A 12,063-nucleotide genomic window follows, 5' to 3' on the forward strand; every position below is an offset into this window, starting at 1 on the left:
TTAATTGGGCCGGCTGTCCACCCACCTTAGACCTTAGGTCCGCCCATGCAAGTGATTATCATTCTACTTCAAAGTTGCAAAGGGCCCGTTTGAGACAAAGCACAACCAGGGTGTGTGTAACATCCAGATTAATAAATAATAAAAATAAAAGAATATTATTATTAAATAGATATTTATGTCTTCGATTATTCTAATGGTCAAGGTTTATAAGGGTGATGAGTAAATAAGCATGGACTTGTTAAGATTTATGTTGGACTTGAGGTATAAATATACCTTAAACCCTCCCTAAATCTTAAAATCCATTTAACACATTTTCACCAACACCCAAACACACACCCCACCTAACATTTTTGGAATTAACAGAAGCAAAGAATTCAGCTCGTTTCTCACTCGTCTATACCAAGCGATCAAAGATTCATTAAGTGTAAGATTAAATATATATATATATATATATGACCATTATAATCATTTATATTACAAAAGATTAAAAATATTAATTATACCTTATTATATATTAGTTTGGTAATTGTTGATGAGCCATATTACCTTTAACTAACTAATAAAGGGTTTCCCTTTGGGTGTATATAAATAGAGATACATATTAACATCATAACCTAATCTTACACACATACAATTTTGTGTATCTCTTCTCTCCTAAACCGGGTTTCTCTGAAGAACCCTAACACCATCCTTAACTATACATCCTTAAGGGTAACTCAATCAAGCTGACAGCTATGACGTATACATCATTCTCCGATGCAGTTACTGTTCTCCATGATATAACAAGTACGCAAATGTTTAATGGGTTTATCATATTTTCATGTTTTCCATTATCACCATGAGTAATTGATCATCATGTGGTATCAAGAGCGATGTTTAATCGGTTCTTTATTGTTTTCCACTAAATCTGGATTTAAACCGGAAGACTTGAATCTAAAGTCTTGAAAAACCCTAAATTTTATTTTTATTATGCTTGTCCTAATTGAAATCCGTTTATATATAAACTATTTAAAACTTTTAGAACCCGACTTAGCATTAAAAACCTGTTCAAAATTTAAGGTTTTTCGTTGATGTTCTTCGTGTTCATCATGGGGTTTTTTAAAAATAAAACATATTTTGGTTAAAATTCAGATTATGGTTGTGTTTTTACTAAAATAATTGGATAAACAAATCTCCAAAGATTTTTTTTTTTTAAATTTGAATAATTATTAAGAATATAAATTTCAAAATTAAACAAATCTTGAAGATAAAACTAATCCCTAAGAATTTGAACCAAAATATTATTACCTTAAATAATTTTGGATTTTAATGCTTACCAAAATCTCGGTCAAACTGAGATTTCATCAAAACAGAGATCCCATTTAAAACCGAAAACTTATTAAAAAAAACAGAAACCCAAACAAAAACTTAGAATTCAAGTGTTGACCGAGAACTCATAAGTGTTGGCCGTGAATCATAAGTGTTGACCGACAACTCATAATTTGACTGAGAACTCATTACTAGAATCGAGAACTTATTACAAAACCGATAACCAAAACTTTTCTAAATTAAAAAGGTTAATTTTAACTAATTAAATTTTTTGTAGATACTTAAAACTTAAAAACCTTTTACAAAACATAAAATATTTACTTGAATAAATTTTGATGTATCACTTCTGCCCAAATTTTGATGTATCACTTCAAGTCTAATTACAAAGCTTTGTTAATTTTTCTTTCATGATTTAAATGTCTCATTTCTACCCAAAGGTGTCGTGTTACATTTATATCCAGCAAAGTTAACTCGTGCATAATTAAAATAATTGTCTTAATTCTGCCCAAACGTGATGTGTTACAGTTGTTTTGTACACATATACTTAAATAAATTTTAATTCTGTCCAATGTGATTTATTTTTTGTTTAAGTATAACTTTTAATTATAGTCTGTTAGTTTGACGTTAATAATAGACATATTACATCTTCAATAAAATATAATGATCCTCACATTATGGATCATTTATTAATCTAATGATCATAATATTAATCTGTCTTACCTTGATATCCCATAGCATTACTCGCTATCATTTTCTTCCTAGAAATTACTATCTCATTCAAATCATCCACTCTAATCTCAAACCCAAATATGTTTTTCTTCATAAAGAGTTTCATTAACATTTAGCTCTTCTCGTTTTTTTTATTATCCTTAAGACATGACCATCTCGTAGCTCCTTCTAATAATAGTAAAAAAAACCTAGAGCATGAAAAATGGGATGAGTCAAACATAATGTCTCTTATGATAATCAATAAACTCATTCTATCAAATAGAGTTATTCTAGTTTTAGTTTATCCTAAAACTAATCTAATATTTATAAAATAATTAAAATAAATCCTAAGATGCATGTGTTCCTTAAAAATTTTATCTATCTAGTTAAATGAAAATACTTAATACATCATAATGTACAATACTATGACCCATAAAGTTAAGGGCTTACACATGGAAATAAGTACACTTTTCTAATGCATTACATACTAAACCTTTTCTACTAGTACAATTTGTTTCCTTAAAAATCAACTATAACACTCAGAAGTACCAAAGAAAAATGAGCGTGTTGATTAGATACACATGTAAAAGAAAAGAATCTGGCATTCTAATTACGCTTTATGATACCTTAAATATTCTAGAGATTAATCAGAATTTAGTATCAATACTTAAGCTACATTATGACAGTTACGAGGTTTGCATAGCTAACATAAAGTCATTCTTACCTTAAACTCACATATTATTTGTTATCAAAATATGGATTGAAACATTTATAAAATAGAACTAGAGGATACTATATACTTTCATAACTTTTGCTATCACACAAATAAAAATTTAACAAAAGACAAATGAGACCTATAAAATTCATCCATTAAAACCAAATTTCATGAGAAATCATGACATGGTTGACGAGGGTGATTTTTTATATAATGTCATATTTAGTGATTTTAAATCATGTGTTAGATGCCCTAAACATTACTTGGCTTAAGAAATTTGTATGGGTCCACCAAAAGTTATATTTCACTTACATTCTTTGAACTTATTCACATGGAATATTCAGACATAATTATTTATCATTGAAAAGGCTATTTAATTGTATCTAATCTGTCTTCTATGGTCCACGGTCTTAAAGATATCCATTCATATATACTTAATACGATTTCTTCTCAATATGTCCATAAGTTTATTATGACATCTGAACGTTAATGAAATAAAATGTAACATATATATGACATATTCCCACGTCACGTACATCATTGAAACGTCTCTTGTATTTTTCTTAGAGATATTAAAAATCAGCGGGAGCCTTAAGTGTTTCAATCATAACTTACAAGATTTGCAAGAGGTGGGGGAGTGAAAACATGATATTATCTCAATTAAACCTCTTTTACAAGGCTCTACTTCATCACAACACTATTCCATTAAAAACTTCTCTTCAGAATTTACTACTACTCTTACAAAAGTTTCATTGTTTCTTAAAGGTGGGCATACTCCTATTTCTTACTAAAATAATCCTCACAAGAGAAACTACAACGACTTACATAATTAACTTGTTTCTCTATTAGAATCTATTGGTCTTTAAATATTAACCCTAAGCATGCTAATCTCCTATAGGTTTCTAAGGTCAGTGGGAGCTAAAAAAGTCCTTATAATGACTTGTTAGAAGTACAAGAGGTGGGGAGAAGAGAGTAATTAAATTTTACTCCAAATTTAACTAAAATTACACCTCTTTTACACCATACAACACTAGGTCTTACACACTTAGAATCCTGAAATATGATAGAAACCTAACTAAGAGCTAATCCATAAAACCGAGACTTTTAAAATTATCCAATAATCAACTTAGGAGGCCATCTAGGTTTTAAAACCTACTGACATTGATGATTAGGTAACCACCCTAACTAAAGTTGAAATGAATGTTTGAAAATTTGTTAATCCTGCCACTTTTTATTAAACCATTAATATCAATCTATATTATGAATGGAATAAAGCTATTATTAGAAAATTAAACCAAACTTCTTAAGTCTTTAATAACGTTTGAGATTTTGTTGAAAAGACCTAAGGATGTTCATAACATTAAATCCTAACATAAACGTTAAGACACTAAGAAGCATGATTGATTATAATCGAGAGGAAATAAATCATCAAAGAGTCTTCTACTCATATTACAAAAGATTTCTTTGAGGATCATCATTGTTCAAGTAGCTTAAATAGTGTAAAGCTACATTAAATAAACTTAAAAAAATATTTCCCCAACAACCGACTTACATAATTATATGTTCATAAAACAACCTAAAAGTTATAAATTGAAGGTCAAAGAGCATTTAGTATGTAAGTTAATAAAATCCATATATGAGCAAACATCAAATTGTGATGAAATCTTTATAAAATTATTTTCATCAAAAACCAAGTAGATTAATGTACCTACCTCAAGATAAGTGGGAACAACTAAAACAAAAATGTCCTTATATAGATGACATTCTTTTGACATGCGTATGTTACATAAGTCAAAGCATTGATCTTATATACTTTGATATGATAGATCTTAGAGATATCCCATACGTAATACATATCATAACATTCTGAGATAAACCCAAAGGGAAGTTAGTATTGTTCCATAAGTTTTACCTTAAATGGGTCTTACACATGTAATAAACAATATTGCCCTATTTGACAGGATTATAGGATCATTGAGATTATTTCCTTATGCTTCATTAAGTAGAAGCTTTATGTATGTTCAAGTCTATACTCGTTTAGATATTTCTCAAAATTGAAACACACTAGATATGTCTAGATTAATGTGAAACATTTAAAAGAGTATTAACATATCTTTAAAAGAATGGAAAGACTATAATTTAAAAAAAGTGAGAATTTAAATCATTGATTACTCTAAACTTTGTTATATTCAAAGATAACATAATGTAATTTTCGGGATATATTCTTATGTCAGCAGATAAATCTCTCTCATGGAGAAGTCATAATAAGCTGATAACAACTTAAGTCATGATATAACATGTTGATTAATCACAACACAGTTGTATATAAGTGTTGTTAAAAATTTTTCAGTGAACTCATAAGTATGTTAACTCCATATAAATTATATATTGAAGACTTACTGTGATAAAGTCAGCTACCATGTTTTCTTAAACAGTAATAGTTCGAGAGGTGTTGTATTAAAATTCTATATGAAATTAGTTATTCATTTATAAACTAATGGAGGAATCTAAATTTTCATATCGAATACATTTATGATATGCTTAAGGATCCTATAACTAAAGGTCTATTACCCATAAGTATTATGTAAGCGCTTATAATCATGAGGGGTTTATTGATGACCATGTACGACTGCATATCGTACTATGAATGATTAACAATTATTTTTCCTCATCAGTTTTGATTTTGTATGTCTCTTAATATAATAGCATGCATATTGACATATAGACAAATTATTATACAGATAAAACGTTTGAAGGGCTTACTTGAAAATTTTGATCATAACTACTTAGGTTTTAAATAAGGACTGCATTATGATTAACGGGGGTCTTGATGTCACACCCTCAATTTCCACATGCGGGGTTTTACCGCGAGGCGCGTGACAAACCAGGATCTCAATCATTAGTTACAACAAACAACGTCTAAATATTTTAGAAAAACTTTATTGTCCCATATTTGGGAAAACCATTCAGAGTTAATGTCTTAATGTTTTAATAGGCGGAAGCGTAACATAACGGGAAACATCCCTAAGAAAAACCAAATAGTCTAAAGCGCCCAAAACATGCTCAAGCCATAACATTATTAAATAAAAAGGTTCCAACTTATGATGCAATGTCTATTGTTGATCATGAACGCAACTCCTATCCTTGCACTATTAGCGACCTGAGAAAGACATGCTAAAACGGGTCAACACAACGGTTGGTGAGTTCACAGTTTGAGTTTAAAAACAAGTTTTTCAATCAAACCATTTAGTAAGTAAACAGTGTAAGTAGTAAAGCATCGATATTGTATGGATAATGTATGCATTAGTAATACCGCTAGTTAATTAGGCTAGCTATCATGTTACATTAGTATGTGTTCCATTGTGACCGAGGCTGACTTGTTAGTTTGTTGCCACCCACGAAGTCTAATATAAGACGAGTGTGTTTCTAGTAAATGAGACGCCCGACGACTCCCTCAACCAAGAGCCCCGAGGGGGTTTGTCAAACCCAGTCGTACTACCTTTCTTTATCCAGCCAATATACAATTGTTAACGGTCCAATGTGCATCGGGGACTTCAGTATAAGTTCACAATGTACACATGAGGTATTAAAAAGTCTACAATTATCCAAAAGTTTGTATGCTGCGTGCTTTCCCCCAAAAAGGAGTAAGTAAAAAGTGGGGTAGTGAAACTCACCTCGAATGCGGTTCAAATTGAAAGTCAATTGCTTAAGTCAATGTTGTTCTAGTGCCTAAATCACAAAAGCACTATAAGTATTTGCTAAGCGATACCTAGAACCCTTAGTATCCAAACAATTCCCTTGTTTATTTGAAGTTTGACCAAAGTTTGACTTTTTGTTGACTTTGACCAAAGTTTGACTTTTGTTGACTTTGACCGAAGTTTGACTTTTGACCAAAAGGTCCAAGTTGTTGACCGTTGACTAAAAAGTCCAAGTCTCGATGACCGAAGACTAAAAAACGAGTTTTGTTGACCGTTGACCAAAATGTTGACCTTTGACCAAAATGTTGACCGACGACCTGTTGACGACTCTTGACCAATTCGTTAGACTTAGAATGTTTACATTATGTTCCTAGTCCCAACTTTAACAATAATCAAGTAATGTGCACTTAGTCATTTTTCATGCAATTCTATGACTAAGTCTAACTCCTATTACTTTCAACATTTCACAAGTAAGACTAACCACTTAGTTAATTAGTTCCAAGTTGACCCAAAAAGTCAAAATTCAATTTACCACAATCAATATATTACAATTTACAACTATTTTAACTAATCAATATATTGATCATCCTTAACCAATTTCAATCATCCAAAACCGATTTTTCTCATCAACCAAAACTTGAAATTAAATTACCAACTAAATCACACATATTCTCACAAGTATTAGATATAACATATATTTTTCTTATAATTTTATAATTCACCAAGACATACAGAATATTCACACACTACATCCATCTAATTTTTATCTCTATTTCAACACAGCAGTACACAAATATTTGTCAAAAATTATATATTTGTCCAATTGATGCAAGACCAATTGGATTAGATTCCTACGTCAATGTAAAACATTCCAGAAGTGGAATCATATCCATATCTACTTTTAACATCAAGTTATGAAACTTATAACACAACTCTAAATCAGATTTGCAACCCGATTTTATAAATTAATAAAATGTATTCAAACAAAGTCCAAAAATTAAGATTCTTAACTTTCTGAAAACTAGATTCAAAATACTTGTTCATAGAATCAAAATTCGACCAGAAACACAAACGTATCATCAAGTTATTCACCATACAATCTAAGACACAAAGTCTGCCAGCAAGCAGATTCAAACCACAATTCACAAAAGTTATGATTTTTACATCCTTATGATTCTTAAATCATCAAAGATCATTCCTACACAATCAATTTCATGTGTTTCTATTATCCATTTAATTTCATAAGAAAAACAAATATACTTATAAAAGAATCAAACTTCTAGACCAAAACACATACAATCCTTTCGACTCATCAAACTTTGATCATCCCCTTTCTATGATCCAAATTATTTGGATACAAGGTTCATATTTATAATATAAAGCATAATAACCTACTCACTTGTTTTATCCAAAGGCTTACTACCCTTGCTTACCAATGATCACCAAACCTTTTGTGTATGGAAATGAGATTGAAAGAGAGTGTTTGCAAAACAAAGTGAGTGTGTGTGTGTGGGTGTGTGGTTCACGGCAAGGCAAGAGAGAAAGGAAAAGAGAAAAGCTTTGGAAAATCAATAGTTTGTAACCTCTTTGTAATTAAAAATCCTTTATTATTGATTTAATGGAATAATAATACCTTAGGTTATTTTTATTAAACCATATGTGACATGATACATATTTTATAAAACATTTCCTATGTATTATAATCTAAGGTTCCATTTAAATAACCAACATGTAACATGACATATAATGTAACTTGTTTAATCACCTAGCTTTCTTACAAATCACATAATCATGTAACAACTATAATATAACATATTGATCGTATAACACATTATACTTATCATATACAGTACATGCCACATAACACGTTTATTATAACATGCATGACGAGTTTATTATTCTAGTTATAATTAGCCACTTATTCATGTTTAAGTCACCAACGACACATTAACTTAAATGTACGCATACATGACACCACATGTACAAGAGTTCATATACATGACACCACATGTACAAGAGTTCGTTAACATAGTTAACAGAACTAACTGAGTTTACAGGTATAGTCAACAAGGTTTAACTATGTTTTGTTAACGAAGTTAATCTGAAATTTGGTAGTTGTCACACTTGAGCTGATGTTCAATTCAATGAATCTATTTCTCTGCTCTAGTTAGAATTTAAAGCTAAAATGAGTTTTAACTTCTGTAACATCACATTTATTTTCTAGTTTCGGTTAATAAATGAAAATATGAGTTATTATGAGTCGGGCTAGTGTTGGGTTAAATGGATATGAGTTATGGACTTGGGTTATGAAAGAAAGAGGAAAAGACCATGGGCTTAAGCCCATGATCTATAATTATATAAGTCATAAATACCCATTAATCATTCATTTCACACATATTCCATACACCACCAAAACACACCCTTAAGCTATCTTTCTCTCTCTAATTCTCTCACTAGCCGAAACATAAAAGAAGAACCGATCCCGACCCAAGGTAATAATAGTATGATGTTGTATGAGCTTAAACTTGCTAGATATGGTCACGAAACGACGAGCTGACACCGGTAAACCGTTTAAGTCACGAGATCCGCGTGGAACCGGGTATAAACCAAACCTAAGATGAGCTTAGGGGTCACCATATCTCAGATCTGGATCGAACGAGGCGAAAAACGAGTCAAAACTCGTTTTTTCCATCGAAACCGTGTTTTTCCGGTGACGGCGCCGGAAAGGCGGCGCCGAAAATGGTACGAGTTTAAAGGAATGTCAGAGAATGTTCCTGACATTCTCTGACCTAACCCGATTTCGTTAACGGGAAGTTAACGAACTAGGGGTGATTCGCCATGTAATTTGTTACAGAAAGCATAGCGAACTAGCTTCAGTTCGTGTTCAATTCATTAAGGAAGAAGATAACGACTTACCCTTTATTCGTGATAGTCATTCGTTAAAGGAGATAACGAATTGGAAGGTCCAGTTTGTTACATGAACTGATTCCTCAAAGGACCAGTTCCTTAAAGGGTTCAATTCGTTACAAGGACCAGTTCGTTATGATAACCGAATTCGTTAAGAACAATGTAACGAACTAGAAGTTTAACAAAATGTTAGAATGGTCCCTGGACTTAGAAAAAGAATGATATAATTACAAAGAAGCCCTTGAACTTTTAAATTAGTAAATTAACTAATGATTCAAAATTTTAATGGAAAATGTGTTAAGAAAGTTAATGGAAATAAATTTTTCCAAGCTGACCTGGAAGCTCGACCCCAGCCAGGGCTCTGTCCCTTGGACCCTGCTAGGGGTTGCCGCCCCTAGACCCCGTTGCCAGGGGCGCTGCCCCCGGACCCCCGTTCATTGACGGTTATAACTAGACTAGAAACACAACGTGAATAGTGATAGTTAGTTGATATGTGTAATTGTTATACAGTTAGTCGAGCACAGCTAAGGAAAGGAATAATGATTAACGGTGAACGTAATCGAGTTCAGGTGAGTTTCTAGCCCCACTTCCTTCTTATGTTTTCGGGGCTGTGTGCATACTCTATGTGATAGTTAATACACTTACCATAAGTGGTAAGTGTATGCCTTGTATGATTTATGTATGATGATTGGTTGACGGTGCGTGAACGATCTTCGGATATTGCATGTAACGTCAAGTGGTAGTTAAAGATATGATTGATATGCATGATGTATGTATGAATATATACAATGTATGAATAATGTATGTATGATATGTTGATGGTACGTGAACGCTCTTCGGAGATTGCACATGTTGTCAAGGAAAGCATGTAAGAACAGGTATGGTACAGTTGCATGAAATAAAGGGACAAGACCCTAACAATATCTGTTAGGATATGGACCAGACCATTATAATATCTGTGAGGATAGGGACCAGACCCTGATAATATCTGTGAGGATAGGGACCAGACCCTTATAATATCTATGATGGTAGGGACCAGACCCTAATAATATAAGAGATGTTGGGGACCAGACCCTTATAATATCTGTGAGGTTATAGGACGGAAGGCTCCATATATAGTATGGATAGTTATGCAAGTAAAATAAAGTATGAATAATGCATACACCTTTGGGCACGTGTGCAAGTATGAGAAAAGATTGTATGTCGTATGATTAACTAGAACTCACTCAGCGTAGCTGAATTTTAGTATGCACGCAGGTGAATAGATTTAGGCAGCTTGCATAAGGGGAAGCATATGGCATGAACTTGAAGAAGCTGGCATCTAAAGAAATGTTATGTTATTTTAAAGACAATATTTTATGTTTAGATGTTTTGAATGCCCGCTAAGACAAGAATGGATGGTTATGAAATATTATGGTTTGAATGGTTTTATATTCACGAATGTTTTTATTAACTCTGATATTTTGAACTGTGTTTATGAGTAAATCCAACGTCCAAAGTAGGGCACCGGTAATGGGGCCTTACAAGTTGGTATCAGAGCAAAGTTCGAGAGATTAAAACATCGTACATGCTTAGACTCGAACAGAGAATGGGATTAAAGTAAGAAAAGAAAGAAGATGCCAGTACGAGAATGCCATGTGTCACTCAAGCAAGCTAAGTAAAGGTAACGTATGTGATTAAGTTCATATGTAAAGTAGAATAATGAATGAATGTTTGCATGATTTCTAATTAAAGAATGTATGAATGCTAGCTTAACTGCTAAGGGTAGGAGCATGTGATGATGTGAACTGTTTGATTGTCTAACTGTTAGAAGTATAACTAGCACAAATAGACTCATAAGAGGAAATGTATAGGACACGGAAAGTAACGTAAGCAGCTAATCACAACTGGCCACTGTTATTACCTTCTAGCCTTACTATCCTTGTACTAAATGGTTCCTTAAGTGATGACGTTTGGGTTTTCTTATAGAATACGAATGGCTGGAACTAAGAAAGCTGCTGGAAGAGGAGGACGTATGGGACGTCGTGGCAGACCACACGTTGTTCAAGAGCCGTCAGTAGAGGCAGCCACTAACAATGAGGGCGAAGGAAGTGCAGCTGGTAGAAATCCGAGTAACCACGAGGGAGTTCAACTGGATCCCGCAATTCAAACTGCCATTGCTCAAGCGGTAGCAGCTGCTGTGAAAAACATGAATCCCGAAAAGTCTGCTGGGGGCCGTGAAGGAACCGCTGAAGGGGTGGAAGGAGATGGTAAGAAGGATGATGAAGGGGAGAGGGAAGAATAAAGCGTGGTTAAATCGGTGAAGGTTGATGATAGGAAAAGGGGCCGAGGTGGATGCAACTATAAGTCTTCCAAAGGCTGTGACCCACCAAAGCTAACCGGTTTGGGAGACGCAATCGCTACTCTTCAATGGATAACCGCAATGGATAAAATTATCCACAATAGAAAATGCCGTCCCGATCAAGCTGTAGGGTATGCTACCCAATCATTCGGTGAGGAGGCAATGTACTGGTGGGAGTCTGTTCATGAAGAGTCGGGATGAGATCAAAGCTTTGAGCTGGGATGATCTGAAGGGATTAGTGATGAAGAGGTTTTGTGCCGATGCAGAGGTAGAGAGGGTTGAAATGAACTTCTTTTGTCTGAAGGCGGGTAAGATGACACACCACGAATACACCACTTAATTCAACCGTATGTCAAGGTTGGTGCCGGACTTGGTGAACACTGAGG

The sequence above is a fragment of the Bidens hawaiensis genome, unplaced genomic scaffold (assembly GCF_021521415.1).
Source record: "Bidens hawaiensis isolate Kalapana, Puna unplaced genomic scaffold, B.hawaiensis_p1.1 tig00032158_1, whole genome shotgun sequence".
NCBI classification, from domain to species: domain Eukaryota; kingdom Viridiplantae; phylum Streptophyta; class Magnoliopsida; order Asterales; family Asteraceae; genus Bidens; species Bidens hawaiensis.